This window comes from Zalophus californianus, chromosome 10 (assembly GCF_009762305.2).
Source record: "Zalophus californianus isolate mZalCal1 chromosome 10, mZalCal1.pri.v2, whole genome shotgun sequence".
NCBI classification, from domain to species: domain Eukaryota; kingdom Metazoa; phylum Chordata; class Mammalia; order Carnivora; family Otariidae; genus Zalophus; species Zalophus californianus.
Window position 1 is genome coordinate 102,605,004 of NC_045604.1, and position 26,621 is coordinate 102,631,624.

Below are 26,621 nucleotides of genomic sequence, written 5' to 3' on the forward strand. Positions count from 1 at the left end.
AGTAAATCTGGAGTGTTCATAAAATTGAATTTTTTTGCAGTCAGTAAAAACAGATTCCAGTAATATAAAACTGTGCTTTAATAAAGACTGCAGGGCAAAAAAAAAAAAAAAAAATGGGGGGGTGTCTGGTTGACAGCCTGTAGAGTGTGTGGCTTTTCCTCTCAGGGTCTTGAGTTCAAGTCCCACGTTGGGTATAGAGCTTACTTAAAAAAAATAAATAATATTACAAAAAAATTTTAAAAAGTAAAGACTGCAGAGAAATATAACAAAATGCCACTCGTGGATGGTTCTAGGTGTTGAGATTGTAGATGCTTTATTCTTCTTTCGTTTTCCCTAATTCCCCAGTTTTTGGCAAAAAGCTATACTTAATTTAGCACATCCTAGAGCAGTAGTATGATAAACTGGAAAAATCCCTGGACTTTGGAGTCAGATTTCCTGAGTTCAAATACCAGTTCCATATTTATCAACTATGTGACTTTGAGCCATTTGCTGAACTTCTCCATGTATCGGTTTTCTTAACTATAAAATCAGATGAAGATCACACTCACCTCATGGAGGTTAAGTGAGTTAATATATATATATAAAATGTATTTTGAACAATGCCCTGCATACTGTAGAATTACATAGCATTAGTAATTATTGTTGTCCATTGACTAGGGAAGAATGTTGGTCATATTACATATACATATTAGCTGTATGACATGCAGCAAGCTATCAATCCTTGCTGAAACTCAATTTTTTTACTTACAGAATGAGTATAATAAATCTTGTATTTTTTATGAAGATTGATTATGTATGTCTCTACATAATATATAGTATGATAATATAATATAAGAAATATAAATGGTTGTTTGCAAAGATTAATCATTACATATATAACCATATATAACATACATAAACATAGTGTGTGAGTATATATATATAAAATATATATTATATGTACATAGTATAAGCCAAATGTATAACTTGTTTATGTACATAATGTAAGCTAAATAAATGATATCTGCTATTGAATTGAAAATCAGAAAAGTATGTCATACACCTGAGAAGCACATATGTAGAGAACATTTGGGGGCCATTATTCTGTTGTAATATCTTATTTGTGTTCTGTCGTATTTTCCAGTGAACAGACTTCTTTACGTAACTCTGTGCTAAGAGTACTCAGTACAGTATGAGCAGGAGAAACACTACTTGTTTCAATATTGTACTAAATTTCCCAAATGTCCAACATAGAAATCACGTGGAATGTAATTGCGACAAAGTTCCCAGTGTAGCCCTTTGAGGTGGGAATAGTCATCTCGGAGATGGTGAGTCTCCTTTCATGCACCTTTCAAGGTGCGGTCTGATGATAAACAGTTAAAGGATGGACTGATCCTCTCAGGATATCTGCAATTTAAAGAAGGCTGTTTCAGAGTCACAGAGAAAGGTACTGAGCAGGGTACATCCCTGGGAAGTGGAAGATAGCTGCATGTGTGTGTGTGTTGGGGGGAGACTTCCCTAACACCCTCTCCTTCCAAGTCTCCTAGGCTGTGCTCTGGTCTTCTGGATCCTTACCTGACTTCTCACAGTGGAGGTGGTTGCCCCATCTCACAGAGAAGACCCAAGAAGTGCTTGTGGCTGTCCCCAGGGACCTCAGCTCAACTGACTCCTGAGCCATCCGAGGCAGGATGCTCACCCCTGGCACTTCTGACCTGACTGGTGGTGACTGCATTAGCACGAGGTCTTGGTGACCTGCCTGTTTGGTTCTAAGTCACTGGCTCAGATGAGATACAAATTGTCCTCCCAGATAAAAGAGCTCCATACTCAGATGAAAGCTACTGATTTCCAATCTACTACCCAAATGACTCTATCATTAGGGCACACTAGTTAATTTCCTTCAATTTTGACTTCTGGATTTAGGCCTGAGTTTCTATTGTCAGGCCATACCACTAAGAGTTGTTTAATTAGTGAGAAGAGAAGAGGAAAGAAAACAGAGAAAAGAAAAGAAAAAGAAAAGAAAGGGGAGGGAGAAAAGAGGGAAGGGAAGGAAAGAAAGGAAAGGAAAAAGAATTGCTGTACCTAGGGCATTTACTCAGGATTCTAGGATTACCTTGCCTCTCCCAACCCTACCAGCTCTTAGCAAGAATGTGTTAAGGAGCTTAACATCTGATTCTCACTGGGGAATCAGGAAAATCATTAATAGTCCATTGTCACTGCTGCCTCCAGTCTGGAAATACCCCCTCTGCTCCTCCTGAGAATTTATATTTTATTATGTTCTGAAAAGATGTCCTGTATCAGCCTCTGCCTTAAAAATGCCATTCTCCCCCAAATTGGTAACACATCATAGACAAAGGATGTTTCCTACATACACAGGGAGCCTTTACAAATCAATATAAACAAAACCAGGAAACAACCTCGGTTGGCAAGAGCAGAAGTCCTGTCTGTTCTGGTAACCAGCATATTTCCGCTGCCCAGAATCATGCCTGGGATATAACAAATGCTCAAAGAAATCTAAAGAAAAAAGTGGGTACACAACATGAATAAAACAAAGGACATATACATATGCTTAATCTCACTAATAAATAAAGACACACATGGAGGACCACAGGGGAAGGGAGGGAAAACTGAAGGGGAGGAAATCAGAGAGAGAGACAAACTATGAGAGACTCTGGACTCCGGGAAACAAACTGAGGGGTTACAGAAGGGAGAGGGGTGGGGGGATGGGGTAACCGGGCGATGGGCATTAAGGAGGGCACCTGTTGTGATGGGCACTGGGTGTTATATGCAACTAATGAATCCTTGGACACTACATCAAAAACTAATGATGTACTATATGTTGGCCAACTGAACATAATAAAAAAAGAAGCACACACACAAATAAAAGACACACAAATTAAAGCACGACTTTTATATGACACAAAAATGAGAAAGGTTAATAATGCCCTGTGTTGGTGGAGGTGTGCAGTTAACTGGCATTCTCAAACATTGTCTGCAAGGGGTTTAAAAGGATAAAATTCTTAGGGGGAAATTTGTGCAAAATTTCTTTTGAAAATTTCAACATCCCTGCTTTTGACACTTCTCTAATTTCAGTCCACAGACAAACTATTCTCACACAATAATACGTGTGGAAGAATGGTTATTTCAGGAATATTCATAAGAGTGAAATATGGGAAATCACATTGATAAGCATTTTTATAGCCAGAGACAATATTTGCTGAGCACTCATCTGCTACTCATGTCCTTAGCATGTGTTTCAAGGTAATATTTCATTTAACCTACTCAATAAATTTAGGAAATGGATTCTATTCATATTCTTCAGGCTCAGATAAAGACAGATTCAAAGGCAGATGTTGAACCAGGAAAAACTTAAGGCTTTATTTTTCTTTCTCTTGTTTCTTTTAATAACCAGTGCAACATACTGTTCTAAATGTTTCATTGCTTTAAGTGCATTTAACTTAATTTAAGGCCAGCTTGTTACCATCATCCTCATTTTAAGGCTGAGGAAAATGACATTTAAAAGAGGATCACATGCATAGCAAGTGACAAAGACAGGTACTATTAACCACTATGTTATGTGCCTTCCTTGTTAGAGATGAAATACCTAGATTTATATCCTTTTTCTGACCCAATTAAATGTTCGAAGCCTCACCTCCATCTCCTTATGTATAAGATGGAAATAATGACATTATCTTATGCAATTTTGTGAGTTAACATATCTATATCAAATTGTACCAGCCTAGAGGGAAAAGCATGGTCAAAACAGCACTCAATTAATAAAAAGTATAGCCAACTATATTTTGTCTGTAAGAAATGCATTTAAAACACAAAGACGCAAGTAGGTTAAAAGTAGAGTAGTGAAGAAGAATAGACCATGTTAATACTAATCTAAAGAAAGCCAGAGTAGCTATATTAGATTCAGACAAAGCAGACATCAGAAAAAGAGAAACTATCAGGGGCAACGAGGGGCACTACATAATAATAAAACACTACATTCTTCAAAAACAATTCTAAATGTATATATATCTACCAACAGAGCATCAAAATTGGTAAGGCGAAAATTGAAGCTTCAAGGAGAAATTGAAAAACACATTACAGTTGGAAACTTCAACACACCTCTTCAGGAATTGATATATCAAGTGGGCAGAAAAGTCAGAAGTATATATTTGCCCTGAATTACCAATCAATTGATCCAATTGACATTTATAGAACACTCTATCCAAAAAGAGCAAAATGCATGCTGCTTTGAAGCTAACATGAAACATTCCTCAAGATAGACCATATTCTGGGCCATAAAACACACCAAGAAATTTTTAAAAATAAAACCCCTATATTCTCAGACTACAGTGAAATTAAATTAGAATTCAACAAGAGAAAAAGAACTGGAAAATCTCCAAATATTTGAAAATTAATAACACACTTGTAAATAGCACATGCGTCATAAAAGAAGTCTCAAGCCAAATTAAAAATATTTTGAGCTAAATAAAAAAGATAATTAAAATCTGTGGGTTGCAGCAAAAATAGTGCTTTAAAGGGAAGTTTATAGCATTAAATGCATACATTAGAAAATGAGAAAGATCTAAAACCAATAACAAGCTTTCCACCTTAGTAAACTAGAGAAAGAAGGCAGTCTAAGCCTACAGCAAGCAGAAGAAAAGAAATTTAAAAAGTTAGAGCAGAAATCAATGAAATTGAAAATAGGAAAGCAACAAAGAAAGTCAATAAAATCAGAAACTGATTCTTTGAAAAGGTCAATAAAATTGGTAAACCTCTAGTCAGTCTGGTAAAAAGAAAAGAGAGAAGACACAAATTAGCAGCATCAGAAATGAAGAAGGGTCATCCTTGCTGGTCCTGTAGATGCTAAAAGGATAATGAAAGAATACTATGAATAATTCTATGCCTACGAATTTGACAACATAGATAAACCAGTTCCTTCAAAGACGCAAGCAACCAAAACTCATACAAGAAGAAGTAAATAATCTGTTCAATAAATTGAGTCAATATTAAAGATCTTCCAAAAAAATAAATCACCAAGTCCAGATGGTTTCTCCAATAAATTCTCACAATTATTTAAAGAAGAAATGAAGCAAATATTTCACAATCTCTTGCAGAAATAGGAAGGAATACTAGCTAATTCATTCTATGAGACAAGCATTCCCCTAATAATAGCACAAGATAAAAACAGTACAAGAAAGGTAAACCACAGACCTACATCTCTAATGAGCGTAGATGTAAAAATAACCCACAAAATTTTAGCAAATTCAATAATGTATAAAAAGAATTATACCCATGACCAAGTGGGATTTATTCCAGGTATGCAAGCCTGAATATTTGAAAATTAATCAATATAATACACCACATCAACAGGTTAGAGACGAAATATCATTTGATCATATCAATTGATTCAGAAAAGCTTTTAGATATTTTTGACAAAATATAACACATATTCATGATAAGAAATAAGTTTTGCCAAACTAGGAATAGAGGGAATTTCAATTTGATAAAGAACGTCTATGAAGAACCTATGGTTGACATCATAGTTAATGGTGACAAACTGAACGCTTTCTCCCTAAGATTGGGAACAAGGCAAGAATGACCCTTCTCACCACTCTTAGTCGACATTGTACTGGAAGTTGTAGCCCAATGCAATAAAACAAGAAAAGGAATATATCTCTTATATTTATTGTTGCATATATTAAAACATACATAATAACATAATATATATAAATAATATATACAGAGAGACAGATAGATTAGGCAAGAAGAAATAAAACTGCCTTTATTCACAGATGATGTGATTGTACATGCAGAAAATACAAAAGAATCCACAAAAACCTCCTGAACTAGTAAGTGAGTGTCCCAAGGTTACAAGGTTAATACACAAAAGTCAATTGTGTTTCTGTTTTCCAGCATGAACAATAGGAATTTGGAATAAAATTACTATTTGCAATAGCTCCCCCCAAAGTGAAATACTTAGGCATAATACTAGGGATAAATCTAACAAAATATTACAAATTATATGTGCATGTCCTTCAGTAGGTGAATGGATAAACTGGTATACCCATACAATGCAATATATTTCAGTGATAGAAAGAAATGAGCTATCAAGACACAAAGACACATGGATAAATATTAACTGCATATTGCTAAGTGAAAGAAGCTAATCTGTTAAAATTACATAATATGATTACAATTGCATGACATTCTGAAAAAGACAAAACTATAGAGATTAGAAACAGAACAGTGGTTGTCAGTGGCTAGGGTTCCAGGGGTGAGAGAGGGTTGACCCTACACAGGGAATTGAAACATAGGGGATTCTTTTAGGGTTGTGAAAACATTCAGTATAATACTGTAATTGCCAAATGCAAGACACTAGGCATTTTTCAAAACCCATAGAACTTTACTGCACAAAATATGAGCCTTAGAGTACGTACATTAAAAAGATAATTTAGGAGTACAGAGGATCCCAGATAGAATATAGAATGCAACAAGTAATCTAAATGTATTATAAATGCATAAAACCACCTCACCGAAGTGGGTGGGGAGAAAATATGCTGACCCACATAACTTTGGAAATGAACGAAGTATGTAACATTAATGACAAAGGAAATTGTACATAAGCTCTATAATCGAGATGATCAGTGTATATCCACAAATGCATACCACAGAGATATGAGTTAACAATTCTGTTATTGTTGTCCATTGATGTTTGAAATGAACAATGAAGCAAAGGGATGGAGGATAGTGTGAGTCAGATTTCTCACTGTTGGAGTAGAAATTTACAGATCAGCAAGGGAAGGAGGCTAGAATAATCAGTGTGGTAATGAATTAGAATTGGAGATATCAGTAAGAAGTTATGTTTACATTAATATAAAGATGGTTACATCTAGAAACATATCACAACATGTATATATTCATCAATTCATCACAACACACATATATTTCCTTGTTGTGTTGGCCCAAAGTCAGGAAGAAGGTCAAGAAGCAACCACACCCCAGTAGCAGTGAGCACACCTATCATCCAAATCTTGGTTTTTAATACCATTCCCCAGTTTAAAAAACGAGGCTCTTTGGAAAAGTGGCTGAAACTAGGCCTGGGGCAGGAAATATGGGAGATGAGCCCGGAGTGTCTTGTGATGACAAATAGTGAGGAAATACCACATCCCTACAACAAAAAACAAAAACAAAAATGCTCAATGGTGGGGATATTTCAGAAAAACACAGGGGTCAACTGAAAGAGCTCTCAATGGCTCACACTGGAACAATGTGAGCCACAAAAAAAAAAAAAAAGTATTCCCAAATACTATTCCCAATAGTATAATCCAAAGTATAAAAGAAATATCCATGAGCCCAAGCTAATATAAGTAATTGAATAAGCAAATAAATGGGGGAGAAGAGACAATTTTCCATGCAGAAAAATTCCAGATAATTTATGTAGCTACTCAGCTACCAAGGAGGAGCTTGACCCCCTATTCCTTAAGCCTGGACTGTGTATAAGGACTTCTTTCCAAAGAGCACAGTGTGGAAAGGGGGGAAAAAAGTAACTTTACAGTAGAGAATACCTGACAAACACTACTTTGGCCAGGTGATCATGGTCATCATCAGTCGTCATAAATAATGTTGATAGTATGTACCCTTGATTTGATGTGAAGGAAATGGCACTTTACCTCTGTGATTTTCCTCCCCCAAGCTCATAACCCCAGTGTAATCACAAGAACAACATCAGACAAATTCCAATAAAGGGCCAGCCTGCAATATATTTTACAGGACTCCTCAAAGTCATCAAGGTCGTCAAAGACAAGCAGAGTCTGAGAAACTGCCATAACCATAAGGAGCCTAAGGAGACATGACAACTGAATGTAATTTGGCATCTTGGATGGTATCTTGGAATAGAAGGACATTAAGTTAAAAGCTATGGAAATCTGGACAAAGCATGGACTTTAGTTAATAATGTATTGATATTGGTTCACTATCTGTAATAATTGCATCACACCCTAATGTAAAGTGTTAATCATAGTGTTTCTGTACATATTAAAGTCTCCTAAAATAAAATTCTAAAAAACCTAACATCTGTACAAAAATATTGTTCTAGCTCAACTCCCATCTTACTCAGGAGAAATCCAGCCCCCTCCAGTTGCCCACAGAATGTCTGAGAATTCTCCAGAGGCACCTCTAATGTCTGTTTCTTGACTATTAGGACTTCTCCAGTCCCACAGCTTCTTCTCACCGTTGCCCATGACAGTGTCCCAGACAGGACTGTTTGCAAACTTCAACTTGAAGTGCTCACATGTCCCAAGAGATAGATGCATCATTATCACAATTAATAGCCAAAGGTCACTGCTATTTTATGTGTGGTTTGGGGGTCGTGTTTTCAGAACTCTGAAGTGGGCAGAAAGGGCTACCTTGTGTCAGGAACCTTCATTTTCTAGAAACGGAAATGTCTGTGAAAGGGGCACTTGGAAACCTTTGGGATGAGCTTTTGTCTTGACTAAAAGTCCAATAAACTTGCTCTGTCTTGGGCCCTTTTAATGAATCATTTCTTCCTGTCAAGTACCATGTGTTCCTTTTAGGACATCAAGAAATAAGAAGTGACACGGGGTGCCCCTAGGAAGCAGTCCAGACTAAGGCAGATGTCTTTAGTTGGTGTCTTAATGTCACTCTGTTTTCTGCTTCCGCCACCTGCCAGGATTTCCTTGTCCCTGACCTGTAGGTTCACACTCAGGATTATTTCTTTGAAAACCTGCCGCTGCCTGGACATCATCTTGTTTTCCATTCTCCCGGCTGTGTTTGCAGATTCTTGGTACTTAGGATTTGGCTCCCTGGCCTGACCATCGCTCTGGGGTCATCCCTCCCACTTACTGACTTGGGAAACTAAATTGTCTTAATTTCTGGATTCTAACTGATTCCCAGCCCCATATCATACCAATACCCAGACAACTATCATGATAACACCAAGCCTCTGTTGACCATGTACTATATGCCATCAAGAGCACAAAATTCAACTGCCTGATCTCTCCCAAGGTGGGGGGCTAGGGTAGGTGTGATTATTATACAAAGCTGTGAGTTGAAGTTAAGAAGTTGCTTCCAGGGGATTCACTACAGTGAAGATACACCCTAACTCCATAGAAGGATAAGGGAGGGGAGGAAGAGATCTAGTATGACTCTGACCCAATTTCCTATGTAGCTGTTTGGGTATAACTAGGGATGTAAAACACTAAATAAGCATCAGGAGTGGTGATTAGGGACACATAAGAGGCAGGGTAAGAGGGTCTGTTAGGAACCAATCTGTGGAAGCTCAGCTCACTCTTTTAGTAACTGGCCGGTAAACTATTTTCGGTCCATGGGATGGGGGGTGGCTGGAACTCTATCTCTTTCTTTGTGCAACCTCACAACTGATACCATCCAGCAACTTTGCAAGATGTTTTCCCAGTGGGCTGCCTACACATTGAAATGGACCCAAACTGCATGGTGGGTGGCTTGAGTCTGTGAAATGATTTGGTACCTGTGGGGGGAAAAGGTCCTATAAACTCCTCCTGTCTCTGGTCCAGAATGCAGATCATCTTTCCAGGGGTGCATATTATGGGATGGCCTCTCTTTCCATTTCTGTCCCCAAACCCATTTAACTCAGAGGCCCTCTTTGACAGCTGCTTCTTACTGTCTCCTGTTGTTGCTTTGTTGGCAGTAAAACATGACCTTCTTCCCCAAGACTTGGCCATTTTGTTGTTCTGTGATGGTTAATAATTTTCCATGCCAACTGGCTATGGTACCCAATTGTTTGGTCCAAAACTAGTCTACATATGTATACCTATATATATATGGGTGTGGATATATAGAGAATATATGGATATATAAGGATATATATATATATATATATAGGTGGACATCTATCTATCATCTATCTATCCATCCATCCATCCATCCATCCATCCATCCAATAGACCCATCTATCCATCCAACTGTCCATTTATCTATCTATCTATCTATCTATCTATCTATCTATCTATCTATCTATCTATCTATCTTCCCATTCATCCATCCATCCATCCATCCATCCATCCATCCATCCATCCATCCATCCATCCAATAGACCCAACTATCCATCCAACTGTCCATTTATCTATCTATCTATCTATCTATCTATCTATCTATCTATCTATCTATCTATCTATCTATCTATCTATCTTCCCATCCATCCATCCATCCATCCATCCATCCATCCATCCATCCATCCATCCAATAGACCCATCTATCCATCCAACTGTCCATTTATCTATCTATCTATCTATCTTCCCATCCATCCATCCATCCATCCATCCATCCATCCATCCATCCATCCAATAGACCCATCTATCCATCCAACTGTCCATTTATCTATCTGTCTATCTATCTTCCCATCCATCCATCCATCCATCCATCCATCCATCCATCCATCCATCCAATAGACCCATCTATCCATCCAACTGTCCATTTATCTATCTGTCTATCTATCTATCTATCTATCTTCCCATCCATCCATCCATCCATCCATCCATCCATCCATCCATCCAATAGACCCATCTATCCATCCAACTGTCCATTTATCTATCTATCTATCTATCTTCCCATCCATCCATCCATCCATCCATCCATCCATCCAATAGACCCATCTATCCATCCAACTGTCCATTTATCTATCTATCTATCTATCTTCCCATCCATCCATCCATCCATCCATCCATCCATCCATCCATCCATCCAATAGACCCATCTATCCATCCAACTGTCCATTTATCTATCTATCTATCTTCCCATCCATCCATCCATCCATCCATCCATCCATCCATCCATCCAATAGACCCATCTATCCATCCAACTGTCCATTTATCTATCTATCTATCTATCTATCTATCTATCTATCTATCTATCTATCTATCTATACAGTTGACCCTTGAACAACACGGGTTAGAACTGCGTGGGTCCACTTACATATAGATTTTTTTCAATAAATACAGTATAGCACTGTACATGTATTTTCTCTCCCTTATAATTTTCTTAATAACATTTCCTTCTCTCTAACTTACTTTATTGTAAGAATATGATATAGAATACATATAACATACAAAATATGTGTTCATGGCCTGTTTATGTTATCCTTAAGGCTTCCAGTAAGTTTTGCGGGAATCAAAAGTTATACACAGATTTTCAACTGTGCAGAGGGTTGGTGCCCCAAAATCTCCTGTTGTTCAAGGGTCAACTGTGTGTATTCTGTTCCTCTGGAGAAGCCTGACTGATGACTGATACATGTTCCAAACCCAATTCAGTGAGCCAAATGATGGCAATGAGTGAGCAAAGGTGAAGTTTCATTGCCTTAGGTTTCACTGCAATGGAAAAAATAATGATAATAGTAGAAAGGAGAAGGAGGGTGAAAGAGGAGGAGGGGAAGGGGAAGGAGAAGAAGGAGAAGGGGAAAGGAGGAGGAGGAAAAGAAAGAAGGGGGGAGGAGGGGGAGAGGAATTGTCTTAAGGCAGTGTAAATATTTAACCTGGTTTTCTGATCGAACAGAAAATAAAGCTATTGCTCTATTTGGACAATGGACACCAGCCATTTTTTAATCTCATGCCACAAAAGAGATAGAGACAGAGACACAGCAGAGACAGAGATGGATAGGAGAGAGGGAGGGAGAGAGGGCATTCTACAGCAAGCAGCTTGTGCTGTAGCATCAGTAAGTGGAGGGCATGGGACAGGAACCCATCTCTGCTCCAGCATGCAGCCCCAGCACTCTCTCTCTCATCTCTGCCTGCTCATGGACCAGCGGGAGGGAAAAGGGGGCCGGAGTTCTGGGCTGGTGGTGTCACAGGCGTGTAAGCCCACGTGCTCCACAGACATGATTCCACTGAGGCTGCACATGCTTCTTGTCCCCTGATGCAACGTTGCTACAGACAGAGACATTCAGAGTCACAAAAGCCTGAGCTGAAGAAGTCTGGAGGCATGCTCATGAGAAAAGGATCCGTGGGGGTGCAAGGGATGTCCCCCGGGGCCAGGGCAGCCCCCAGTGCCCCCAGCCCTGCAAGGCACACTCCAGAGCTGTGACATGTCTCCCTGCCTTGGCCCCCACAGGGGTAGACAGGGTCTGAGCACACAAGAAAACCCTGAACATGTCTTTAATGCTTACTCTTATTTTCCTCCAGGGTGGCAAAACCAAGTTAGCATGGCTGAGTAAATCCCACTCCTGAGCCCTCGGCTCATTCTTCCTGTAGGCAACAGCCACTCCTCATGTTCGTGAACTTTCTACATTCTTTCTGAGGCAAGACGTGAGGATACTAAAAGCAAAGTCTTTGCATCCTGGATTATGTGGTAAGGAATCCTATGGGAAATCCCAGTTAATGACCCTTCTTTCCTCAAAAAACAACCAACAGAAACCGTAGAAGATCCCTGGATTTCCATTTTATTTCCACATTCCACAGTTACTCTCTCAACAAAGACACTTGTTGGCTCATTATTAAAAATAAATCCAGAATTAAGGCTGTTTCTCACCCCCCAACCCCCCATCCCCTGCTTTCCAGCTGGTCCAAGGCACCAGCACCACTCGCTGGACCACTGTGGGCACCTCCTAACTGGCCTTCTTGTTTTTCCCCTTTCTCTCCCCCTGCCGCCCACTTCAACCTCTTCCCAGTCATCAGTCAGACTGACCCTGTGAGCTGGGAGTGAGACCTTCTCATGACTCCCCTGCTCAAAGCCACCCAGTGTCAAAAGACAAAAATCACCAAACTAGCCTCTCATGCCCTCCACCGGTGGTTCTCAACCATGTGGTCTCAGGACCCCTTTAAACTCTTAAAAAGTCATTGAGAACTCCAAAAAAAGTTTTATTTATGTGCATTGTACCTATCAATATATGCCAGAGTAGAAATTAAAATTGAGAACTTTAAAAAACATGCATTAATTCATTGAAAAATAATCATAATAAACCCTTACCTATTATCATAAATAACATTTTTATGAAAAATAACTGCGTTTTCCAAAACAAAAGAAAATCAGCAGTAGGAGTAACACTATAGTACATTTTTGCAAAATGCTTTAATGTCTGGATTGTGGAAGAGACCTGGGTTCTCTTATGTGCTTCTGTATTCATTCTGTTGCAATGTCGCACACTGTGTAGTATCCAGAAAATTCCATTGTATGTTAATGAGAGAAGAATAGAAAAAAAGATAAATAATATCTCAGTAGTATTATAAAACTTTTTTTTTTTTTGCTTTCTTGGATCTTCTGAAAGTGTCTGAGGATGCCCAGGATCCATGGACTACACTTTGTAAACCACTGCTCCACACCATCTGGCCCCCAACACCACCCTGACCTCATCTGGACCATATGCCTCCTTGTTGATTTAACTCCGGCCTCACAGGCTTCCTCCCATCCCCTGGCCCCTCCGCTGAATGTTCTCTCTTCTCCACATAGTCCCATGGTTCACTCCCTCATCTCCTGTGTGTCTAATTAAATGTCACTTCAGAGACACCTTCTCTAACCAACCATTTTGAATTTTACACACTTCCCAGGAATCTTATTTTTAATTTACATTTCTTTAGCATGAATTTTGGGCAGAAATTTTGTTTAGCTCCATCCCTGGAATAGCATTCATCTAACAGTAGGTGATAAATAAGTACACATTGAATGTGCTGCAAATGTTGGCACAGAAACACAACAGTGAAAAAAAAAATGCCCAGGATTGACCCAGAGATGCTATTTTACTGGTTTGGGCTTCCTTTCCTAGGACTTCGGTTAGACAGTAGCCTGTCTTCAGAGCAATAATCACCCCTGCAGACTCACTGTTAAAAATAAGAAAAGCTCCCCCATTGCCTCTCCAGGATTGATCACAGAGAGACTTCAGGGAGGATTTCTTTCACCTTCTTTGACCCGTGACCAACATCTAGAGAAAGAACTTCATGTTTCTGGAAGTCACGCTATGGAGTCATGATTGATTCAAGCGCAGGGGCTTCATGTGTCCAGCTGTCATGGGAAATCCTTTGTGGTGGCAACCTTGGCCACCTGTGGGGCCTTGGTGACATCAGACCCAGAGTGCCCTTCAGATACTTGAAGGACTGTCACATAGAAGAAAGGTACATTACTTTTTTTGCTTTTGCTTCCAAGGGCAAACTAATGGGTGAAGGTGACAGAAAGATTCTTCTAATAATTTCACTTGGCCGGGGAAGAGTTGGGCTGCCTTCTGAGGTTGACCACTGTCCATCCATGGAAGAGTTGAGTATCTGGGAGGATAACATGATTTGTCCTCTAGTGTTGCACAAAAAAAAAAAAAAAAAAAAAGAAAAAAAAATGAGAACTTTAGAGAAAGATTCATATTTATCTCTTTGGCTCCATCATTCAGTCACTGCATAGCTGTAGATACATCACATAATCTCCGATCCTCAGTTTTATATCTATAAAAGTAGAAAAGGAGTATTTACGTCACAGACATGAATGTGAGAGAAAACAAAAGGAAAGGGGTTGATTCTTTGTTCAGTAAAGGGGGTCCTGAATGCAAACTTCCCTTCGCTGCCTAGAGGGTTGGATGAGGTGAACTCCAAATTACCTCACGGATGTAGTGAGGTATAAATCTCTGGTTATGAGCTGTGGCTGGAGAAGGTGTAGGTGTGGCTGTAAGGACAAAGATCACCCACCCACTAATGTGTTTGATTTGTGGTACTAGTGGCAAATGCATGGTTTTCTTTGAGGTCCTCATTATATTCAGTCCACCACAGGATAAATTTCTGCTCTACCATAGATATGGTAAAAGATGGTTAGTTATTTCTCCCTGGGGGGTGGGACAGATCTCCTGAATTTGGAGGAAAAGTCACAGAGTAGATTTTTCCAAGATTTCTCAGACTCCTTTCCAGTTGCTCTGCACCCAACAGAGAATCTATCCATCTATCCTCTATCTGTCTATCTATCATCTATCTTATGTTGAATTCAAATCAAAGTAAGTTATGAGACTTCTCACGCTAACTGGCCCTCTGTAATGGAAAACAGTCACCTCTTTTAGAAATGACTAAATAAATCTTAAAGAATGAGCATTTTGGTTCCCATTCAGGTTAGAGAACACCTTTTGGTTACATGGCAATCATTTCAGAAAATGTACTTTTTAATTCAGATTTCGACTTATCCCATTCTTTCATTTGCTTTTTTCTCCACTTATTTTAGAATTCCCAGATCTTGTTTTGTTTCATTTCATTGTTTACATAATATGCTTTTTGTTAAATTTGCTTGTAAGCAAATTAGCATATTTAAATGTAGATTTCTAGATTTAATGATTGGTTCCAATCCATGCTTTAAAAAAAGTTAAATTTTGCAATTGAGTAGTGAGATAATTGTTTGCATGTTTTTTAAATTTATATTTTGTTGGGCCCTTTGATATATAATTTCCTTGATTAAAGTTTATTAAATGTAACCTCATTTAAAAAATATTTAAACAGTATTCAATTTTTTATTCATTTATTATTTGGGGGGTATCGACTATTAAAAAGCAAATATTTCCTCTAAAGTTTCATTTCTCTACTAATCCAAAACAGAGTTCCCAAGGCTTTAACCTGTACCACACTGATCATGTAGAAATGTCCCAATCTGGTATTGCCAAAGAGATGCTTTAACAATGAGAAGCAGAAATGCCAGGGCATTTGTATTTTTGCTGAAAATGGGTCCATTTATAGTTTGGACTCCCAGAAGGATATTATTCTTCTGCCAAAAGGGGTTTAAAATGTCTATTCCTTATTTTCATAGATTAGAAAGAAAATGCAGCCCAAGGTATAGATCTGGTGATGAAATTAAAGAGACCCTGAAAAAAATCACATAGCTATATTTGCTAAAATTCTGCCAGCGTTTTGCAGAGCATACTGAAGAATGGAGAGCTTCCACAGGATCTAAGAGTGATGGGCTCACGGATGTTGATTGCATTATTAAGATGCGCTAATTGACAGATAAATAATTAAATGACAAGGAGCCCTGGGCATGGACTGAGGATGAGTGTGCCATGAATCAAGGATTATGATTAATCCATTCTGTGCACCCGAGCTCCCTTCAACATGAAACAAAGCAGAAACCTCAGTGGTTACAGACTGCAAGCTCACTATATGCATTTGCTAGAACCTTCTGAGATGCATAAGACAGGATCTGGAGCTGATGTACAGAGCAGGTGAGTCAACTGTTGAACGCATGAGATCTCTCAGAACTAGTGAGCTCTGAACAGAATTAGACTTTTAGCCATACTAGTTGGGTCTTACCATTCGTTCTCATGGAGGATGAACTGGAGTTCTGTGGTTCTTTGTGACTCATTCTTTGTGGTTCATTCTTTGTGACTCATTCTTTGTGGTTCGTTCTATGTAAATACTGAGAGAAAAATATATGTAGTTCACTCTACCAAATATCTGTTTAGTATTTCTCAAAACATCGTTTTGCCATTGATTTCGTATAGACCCGAATTAGGATCTCCTTCACGTTTTGTTCTCAGTTTAAAAATGCACCAGGCAAACCTTACCTGCTGATTCTTGCCTTGATCTTCAGAACCCAGAGGTGGCAAAACCTGGTCATTTTTATTACAAGGGAGGATATCCAGAATTTTTATAAAATATAAAATGTGTAAATCAGAATTCCATTGAGAAAAGAGAAGCCACTCTAGGCATTCCAAGTAGAAAGTGCTTTAACAGAGGGCATTAAAAGCCTACATAATCATTGGAAGGGCTGTAAGAATGATTGTTAGTGAAGCTTCGAGAAGGAGGTAATTAACAAGAGAGCTCACCTGGAACCCACAGCAAATCTCAGGAAGTTCGAACTCAGGAAGCTGACACTGCTGATGTCAGCTGCCTATGATATCAGGATGGGTGACTTCTAGGACCTTGCCCAGAAGGCCCTACTAACTTCATATTGGCCATCTGCTCATGTGGCTATGTGCAACTGCCATCAATAATAATAATAATGATAATGATAATAATAATAAATAATGGCTTCTCTTTTTTGCCTTCCAAATTTCACTTATTTGCCCTGTCTTTCCTCTAATGTGGAACCACATAAAGGTAGAGAGTCTGAGAAATACATCTCCAGGTTTCTCTCTGGCAGTGCAAAAAATACTGTGTAAGGTGGGTGTGGTGATGCCAAGTTAAAAACAGATAATCCTGCACAGTGAGGAAACCTAAGAAAACTAGGGAGAAGGCAAGAAGCATTACAAAACTCTGGTTTGTAACATGGTGGTAGATTGAATTATTGCTTAGCAAATACTCATCCTTTTCCCCCTCCAGCCCTGTGGAAGAAGCTCACTTTCCCACCCCATCCATGTGGGCTTGGACCTCGGCCTTGCTTTGACCAAAGGAATATAGGCAGAAGTGACAGTGTGGAGGTTCCAAGAAGAGGCTTTAAGAAGCATTGCACATATCTTTCAGGATTCTTGAGATCCTGCATTCAAGAGAGAGCTACTGTTCCTTCAGGTGGATGTGCCATATTTACAAAAAAACAAACAAACAAAAAGGCACCCAGCCAACAGAACCACAGACAACCTACAGACCCCTGACAAATATTCAGCCTTATAAACCATGAGATACGGAGGAGGTTGCTTGGTACCTCAGCAAAACATATAGTCTCTGAGCCTGTCTATTATCACATATTTGCTAGGTGGATCGTTGCATTATATAGAGGAATGAGCACAGATTTTGGAGTTCTGGCTCTATCAGATGTAGTTAGGATTGCAGGTACATTTTCTCTTTCTGAGGCTCCATTTCCTCAGATACATTAAAATGAAATAATAGAAGCTAAACACACTAAAGATTTACTTTGTCCTCAGCATTGAGCCTTTTTGTAGATTGTCTTTTGTATTCTCAATAAAGCTATGGCCTAGGAATTTATTATTCACATATTATTAGGACACTGGGGCCTCTGTAAAGAGACTTTTCATATCCATAATCCTACAGGGTTAACAATAAGAATAAGAGCTAGGACCCAAGCCAAGAGCTGTTCTCTAGAACCCAAGCTCTTACTGTAGGGGTGAGCTAGAATTATTTATGGGATCCCTGGAAAATTCTAGGGTGCAGTGAGTACAGTGCCCACTGCTACCTTCCCCTACTTCCCTCACATTCTCGTCGTCAGGCTTTGTAGACTCTATCATTCCGTGCTTCACCTGAACTTCCCATCACTTTGCTGGATCTCCTAAACTGGTGTTTCAAACAGGGCTCAGGCATTAAAAGAGACTTCATACAGGAAAGCAGGGTTTATGAAGCTGTAGGTAGATGAGAGGAAAAAAGTCAGGGAAGTCCACTACCAGATCTCAAGGTGACCCCTAGTTTTAGGGAATCCGACCACCCAAATCAGGAAAATACAGACGCCAAAATTGTCTTTCAGTTGTGTGTGGCACAGGGACAGGTAAATGACGAGGGTCTGCCCAGATGCTGGTGCAAAACCTCATGGTGCTGAATTCCAGGTGAGCAACATCTGGCACAGTCTGCCCCTTTGACTTCTTTTCTGTACCTACATTTCTGATGTTTAATCAGCAGAAATGCATAAGACAACAATATAACAAGCTACAGCTCTACATTGTGCCAAAAAGCCTACCCACTCCCTGCTCAAAAGGGAAGGCTCTGGTCCCATCAGACACTGTATCCATCTTTGGCTGATTGTTGGTTCTTCTTCTATTCATTTTTCCACACCTTTTACCCTAGAGAATAAATATTTAGTTTAAGTACCACCAATGTTCCTTAATAAGGTAGTAAGAGAAGAGGAGAAATCACACAGCAATAATTATAAGCAAATATTTAAATAGCAAAGCAAGGAAGAACTTGTGTATGTATTTTACACTTGTTTGTTTGCAACAGCCTTGGAGACCACGGTGGGTGTCCAGAACTGCCTTCTTCAACCATCTACTCTATGATTCCTTTGCAGCTATCATGTCTGTCTGATGCGGTGATGAACTCTCCTCCCTGTGATGCTGTCCTGCCTGTATTTACTGTCCTCGCCCATTCACATATCCCGTTTAGAATGGAATTACTAGGAGTCTTGCCCAAAAGAAAAATATTCCCAGGTTTCAGATAGATACTTTCCTGATCTATACTTCTCGTAACACACGCCCACTCATGTTCTTTGGGCTTCTACCAATGCCAACAAAATATCATTATGGCTTTCGTATTTAAACTGGCTCCACCCAAGTGAGACCTTGTAGAGATCTCTCCAGGCTATGCCGGGATCTCATCCGGTTATGGTCTGGAGACAGTGAGGGGTAGCCAGGGTGACTCTTGAGGGTCTTCTTGAGAATGGTTCTTTGCAAGGTAACTGCATCTCAGGTAAAGTCATTGCACGGTCTTTAAACAAGGGGACACCAGCCTCCTCAGGGGAGGAAGGGGGATACACTTGCTTTCAGTAAAATTAGGCGGGCGGTGGGGGTGGAGGGAGGGCAAGGTACTCATATTTATCAGAATCTCCAAAATGCAGAGCCTTAGTCTTCCCCAAGCAACATTAGCAAGTGCTAAAGGAGCAAAAGCATGGAAGACCATTTCCACCTGTAAGGTCCACCATTCCCTTTCGAAGAAAAATGATAGCACTGACTATCTCTTAGGTCGGGACTCACAGCTACTGCCAAACTGCCTGAGGTACCACCGACAGGTGTTTCTGTGTGAATTCGCATGTCTACTTAAACCCATGGTTCTACCTGCTGCTATGAAAATGGCTTCCACTCCTCTTCCTTCTTCCAAATCTTGCGTGTGAGTTCTCAGAACAGAATGTAAACCAGAATCCTATTGACAAGGGACTAGAAGACACACGTTTCCTTGCTATCAGCACCTGTAATACTAAGCAGAGCGTGAAAGGTGTTGGAAATGGTGCCGAGTACTGACAGACAAGTGTCTGGCCCATCAGGGTTGGACATCCTCTTATACACTTATCCACCTCAGCACTTTCTACATGGTGGTGGAATTTTCTCGAAGCTCCTTCGTCATTGCTGTAACCTCTAAACCTGGCTCCTTTATCATTGTTGTAACAACATAGTAGGGGCTTAGTAATCATTGACCATGCGAGGATTAGTACCGGGTCCATGACTATGAAGGCCAAGCTCTCCCATCGCACTCTACTCTTTTCTAAAAAAAAAAAAAAAAAGAATATTTCCATTTCTGTCACCCATCAGATCAAGGAAGACAGAAACTGCTTTTACTACTCCCTTGTTACTTGGAAAATTAACTCAATCATGTGGCGTGGTCAACTCACATGAAATTCAACTCCAAGGTCTATCAAATGGTATTTACCTCACTCCAGGGAGGAGAAACCTTTAGGAGGTACATATGCAGGAGAGCCACTTTTATCTGTCGATATAATTTCCCTGTGTGTTTTAAAGCCTCATTAAAGAGATGGAGCCCATGATTCCATAGGGATTTCTACACTCATCAGGGAAATGCAGGGAAGGAGACAGCAGAGGCCCCAGACTATCAGCTGAGTTATCACTAAAGCCACACTGTATTTAGCTGTAAGCACTGTACCTCATGGCTTAATTAGGAACCCTGGTTAACCCAGAGTCAGACTGACGTTTTATCTTCCAGTCACACTTCTAAATTATTCCTCAAATGGCATATAAGGCAGCAGCCTAGAAATGAAGCCCTGAGATTGCACGTGTGGACCCCAAAGAAACCAGCAATAGGCCTAAGAGATAGACAGTAGCCACCATAGGGCTGGCTTCTTTATTTAACATGGGTGTCCATTCATTTATCAAGCAGACACTGTGCTAGGCACTCTGGAGAAGATATTTACAAGACACGTGGCCCTGGGGTTCCAGTAGGTTAGCCTCTAAGAAGGAAAATGGGGTGAGCTGTGTAGGCTTTCTGGATCTCAGTCTCTTCTGAAAGGCAGAGGTAATAATTGCTCCCGCCTCAGAGTGCTATTGAGAGCAGTAAGAGAAAAATGGCACAAAGTCTTGCTGCAAGGAATAAATGATGGAGAAGGGCGCCTGGGTGACTCGGTCAGTTAAGCGTCTGCCTTTGGCTCAGGTCATGATCCCAGGGTCCTGGGATAGAGCCCCGCGTTGGACTCCCTGCTCAGCAAGGTGTCTGCTTCTCCCTCTCCCTCTGCCTCTCCTCCCCACTCGTGCTCTCCCTCAAAAAATTAATAAAATCTTAAAAAAATAGAATAAGTGATGGGGAGACTGACAGATATGCAAGATATATACAGATATGCGATATATATGTGTGTGTAGATATGTATTTATATACACATATGTATGTGTGTATGTGTGTGTGTGTGTGTGTGTGTGTGTGTGTGTGTGTGTGTAAGCTCTCCATGCAATCCTGGGTTACTGAGGCTCAGGGGGCCTGGCAGAAAGTACAAGCCAAGATAAATATGAAAACTGACTGAATTTTTAACAAGCTCCTCAACCCACACAGATCCACAGCCCACCATGTGACATTTGTCACTTTGGAAGTACGCTGAAGCATGTGTGGAATATAGGAGTGCATAGATCCATGGGAAAGGCATTTCCAGGGCATCGGAGTGGAAATGCATGCTGTTCATGGGGCTGATGAGCAGCAAGCCCTGTCTGGCTTGACAGAAGGTATTGCAGCTAAGAGAACTGGATGCATCTGGGCACGCATCACGAGGAAGCCTAAATATGAGCATTTGGATAAGCAGGAAGTCTTGGTTTCCATCTTACCTGGGAAGCAAGGAAAGCCCAGAAAGTTTAAGGCACCAGTTTGAAGACATCACCTGGTAAGTAGAAGCAGGGAGCTGGAGGGTCCTGGTCCATGCCATGGGCCTTCTGGAGAGTATCTTGAACAAATACTTAGAAATAACACCTTATTGGGGTGCCCGGGTGGCTTCATCAGTTTCCTAGTGTTGCAGCAACAAATACCACACATTTAGTGGCTTGAAAGAATTCAAATGGATAATTTTATGGTTCTGTGAGAGTCAGAAGTCTGACTCAGGTCTCATTGGGCTAAAATCAAGGTGTCAACTGGGCCATGTTCCTTTGTAAAGGCTCCAGGAGAGACTCTGTTTCCTTGCTTTCTCCAGCCTCTAGGGCCACTGGCATGGCCCAGCTCATGGCTCTCTTCCTCCATCCTCAGAGTCAGCAACGTTGCACCTCTCTGACCATTCTTCCATAGTCACACCTCTGTTTCTTTCTTTCTTCTTTCTTTCTTTCTTTCTTTCTTTCTTTCTTTCTTTCTTTCTTTCTTTCTTTCTTTCTTTCTTTCTTTCTTTCTCTCTCTCTCTCTCTCTCTCTCTCTCTCTCTCTTTCTTTCTTTCTTTCTTTCTTTCTTTCTTTCTTTCTTTCTTCTTTTTAGATTCCATTTATTTATTTAGAGAGAGTGTAAGCAAGGGGCTGGGCAGAGGGAGAGGGAGAGAGATCTCAAGCAGACACCTTGCTGAGTGTGGTGCCTGATGCAGGTCTTGATCTTACAACCCTAAGATCATGATCTGAGCCAGAATCAAAAGTCAGATGCTTAACTGGCTGAGCCACCCAGGTGCCCCGACACACCTACATTTCTGCCTTTGACTTCAGTTGGGAACGTTTCTTGAAAGGACTCAGGTGGTGAGGCTGAGCCACCTGGATAATCCAGAATAACTTCCCCATTTTAAGGTTCTTAACTTGAATTACATCTGCAAAATCTCTTTTTCCATTTAAGATAACATATTCCCAGGTTCTGGGGATTAAGACATGGACATCGTCAGGGGCCATTATTCTGCCTACCAGAGAGATAGAAAGGAATTCTTTGGGATGGAATAACCGAGGAAAAGGGAGACAGGATCTTTGAGGTGCAGGTTGGGGGAAGAAGGGCAATTTACTAATAATAGTGGTGCCCATGGGACCTCATTTACAATTCAATTGTTGATGAGGTCTGCGGACATTTGAGTTGCACTTAAAATAGAGTCCTTGGCAACAGATCAAAAAAGACCTTGAATAAAGAATTAAATGGAAGAAGTTGAACAGAGCAGTTTGCAGATTCTCAGATTAACTGAAGTAGGATGTTAGAGTGGCAGGGCAGGAGAGTGGGAAGGTGGCAGGGGAGGGCATTTGCAGGCTTTCAGATTTACTGTGCCTGGGCAGAGAGAAGAAGAAAAAAGCCAGAAAGCACACATTTCCTTGTCTTCCTTAAAAAGCAGTTGAACCCTAGCATTTTTAATTAGATAGCTTAGTTACATAGGACTTTGGCATTGAGAATAGTTGACGTGTGGGGCACCTGGGTGGCTCAGTTGTTGGGCGTCTGCTTTTGGCTCAGGTCATGATCCCAGGGTGCTGGGATCAAGCCCCGCATCAGGCTCCCTGCTCTGCGGGAAGCCTGCTTCTCCCTCTCCCACTCCCCCTGCTTGTGTTCCCTTCTCACTGTGTCTCTCTCTGTCAAATAAATAAATTAAAAAAAAAAAAGAATAATGAAGGGGAGTAAGTCAGAGGGGGAGATGAACCATGAGAGATGATGGACTCTTAAAAACAAACTGAGGGTTCTACCCTCCTACACTGTTGGTGGGAATGCAAGCTGGTGCAACCCCTCTGGAAAACAGTATGGAGGTTCCTCAAACAGTTGAAATTAGAGCTACCGTTCGATCCAGCAATTGCACTACTGGGTATTTACCACAAAGATACAAATGTAGGGACCCAAAGGGGTACGTGTACCCCAATGTTTATAGCAGCAATGTCCACCATAGCCAAACTGTGGAAAGAGCCAAGATGCCCATCGACAGATGAATGGATAAAGAAGATGTGGTATATATACACAATGGAATATTATGCAGCCATCAAAAGGAATGAGATCTTGCCATTTGCAACGACGTGGATGGAACTGGAGGGTGTTATGCTGAGTGAAATAAGTCAATCAGAGAAAGACATGTATCACATGACCTCACTGATATGAGGAATTCTTAATCTCAGGAAACAAACTGAGTGTTACTGGACTGGTTGGGGGTGGGAGGGATGGGGTGGCTGGGTGATAGACATTGGGGAGGGTAAGTGCTACGGTGAGCGCTGTGAATTGTGCAAGACTGTTGAATCACAGATCTGTACTTCTGAAACAAATAATGCAACATATTTTAAGAAAAAAGAAAAAGAAGAAGATAACAGGAGAGGAAGAAAAGGGGAGTATGTTAGAGGGGGAGACGAACCATGAGAGATGATGGACTCTGAAAAACAAACTGAGGGTTCTAGAGGGGAGGGGGGTAGGGGGATGGGTTAGCCTGGTGATGGGTATTGAGGAGGGCACGTTCTGCATGGAGCACTGGGTGTTATGAACAAACAATGAATCATGGAACACTGCATCAAAAACTAATGATGTAATATATGGTGATTAACATAACAATAAAAAAATTAAAAAAAAACTGAGGGTTCTAGAGGGGAGGGGGGTGGGGGGATGGGTTACCCTGGTGATGGGTATTAAAGAGGGCACGTTCTGGGGGCGGAGCAAGATGGCGGAGGAGTAGGAGACATGGATTTCGTCTGGTCTCAAGAATTCAGCTGAATAGGGATCAAACCATTCTGAACACCTACGAACTCAACAGGAGATCGAAGAGGAGAGTAGCAACAACTCTCTGAACAGAAAAGCGACCGCTTACTGGAAGGTAGGACGTGCGGAGAAGTGAATCCGAGGCGATATTCGGGAGGGGCCTCCGGCGGACGATTCTGGCAAGTGCTAGAGCCGCGGAGCACAAAATCGGAACTGTTAGAAGTCGGCTCCGCTGGGGGACATCGTTCCAGTGGCTAAGCGGGGGGTGGAACCCTCATGGGACAGTGTGGTCTCAGGACCCTCGGGGTCACAGAAAGACCGGGGGTGCCTGAGTGCGGCAGAGCTCCCAGGGATCGGAGCGGGGAAGCCGGCTGCAGGGACGGAGCCGAGGCGCGGGCTCTCAGCTCGGGGTTGCCATAAACTGTGATCCGCGGCCCAGTCAGGCCACTGCTCCTCCAGCAGGGACCCAACAAGCAGCAGATCCAGGGAGACTCCCCTTCCTCCCCCGGGAGGAGCAGCGCGGGAACGCACCGCAGGGATCTGCTGGGTTTGGAGACTCCACACGGGGTCGGGGCCAGAGATAGAAACGCTCGGTCACAGGCCGAGTGAGCACGGAGAGCGGCCAGAGATCGGGGACACGGGAGTGATTGACTGCTTTTCTCTGGGGGCGCACTGAGGACCGGGGCCCCAAGTTCTCAGCTCCTCCGGGCAGAGATTGGGAGGCCGCCATTTTCACCCTGATCCTCCAAACCTGTGCCAAGAGCTTGCAGGGAACAAAAGCTCCTGAGAGCAAACCCGAACAGCTTGCTTAGCCCGGACCAACAAGGGCGGGGCAATTCTGCCTCCGGCAAAGACGTTTGGGAACCACGGCAACAGGCCCCTCCCCCAGAAGATCAGCGCGAACAGCCAGCAAGCCAAGACCAAGTTTACCGATCAAGGAGAACGGGAGAACTCCAGCGCTAGGGGAATACTGCACATAGAATTCATGGCTTTTTTTACCATGATTCATTAGTTCTTCAAAGTTAATTTTTTTAACTGTTTTTTTTTAATTTCTCTTTTTCCCTTTTTCAATCAACATCTTATCAATCCCTTTTTTAAAAAAACATTTTTTATTTTTCATTTTTAGAGTCATATTTTATCCCTTCATAGTAGTTACCCTTATTTTTGGCATATATATATAAGTTGTTCTCTCTTTAAAATTTTGAGATACAGTTTCTTCTAACAGATCAAAATATACCCTAAATCACTAGTGTATGGCTTTGTTCTAGTCTCCTGCCTGATCACAGTCTCTCCCATTTTTTTTCTTTTCTTTTTTTTTTGAAATCTTCTTCTTTCTTCCTTCAAACAACTTCTTATCAATTCCGTTTATAAAACCTTTTATAAGTTTCATCTTTACAGTCATCTTCTATCCCTTCATTGTATCAACCCTTATTTTGTACATATATAAGTCTTTCTTCCTTTAAAATTTTAGAAGGCACTTTCTTCCAACAGACCAAAATACACCCAAAATCTAGTGTGTGGCACTGATCTATGCACTAGCCTGATCATATTTGATCATATTGGTTTTTTTGTTTTGTTCTGTTTTTGTTTGTTTTTATCTTTTTCTTTTTCTTTTTTTCTCTATCTTTTTTCTTTCTTTCCCTTTCTTTTCCCCTGGTTTCAGGTCTTTTCTGATTTGTATAGAGTATATTTGCTGGGGACGTTGTTAACCTGTTAGCATTTTGTTCTCTCATTTATCTGTTCTCCTCTGGACAAAATGACAAGACGAAAAAAATCACCTCAGCAAAAAGAACAAGAGGTAGTACCGTCTGCCAGGGACCTACTCAATACTGACATTAGTACGATGTCGGACCTAGAGTTCAGAATCATGACTTTAAAGACACTAGCTGGGCTTGAAAAAAGCCTGGAAGTTATTAGAGAAACCCTTTCTGGAGAAATGAAAGAACTAAAATCTAACCAAGTCGAAATCAAAAAGGCTATTCATGAGGTGCAATCAAAAATGGGGGCACTAACTGCTAGGATAAATGAGGCACAAGAGAGAATCAGCAATATAGAAGACCAAATGATGGAAAATAAAGAGGCTGAGAAAAAGAGAGAAACAACTACAGGATCACGAGGGCAGAATTTGAGAGATAAGTAATACGATAAGATGAAACAACATTAGAATAATTGGGATGCCAGAAGAAGAAAGAGAGAGAGGGGCAGAAGATATATTGGAGCAAATTATAGCAG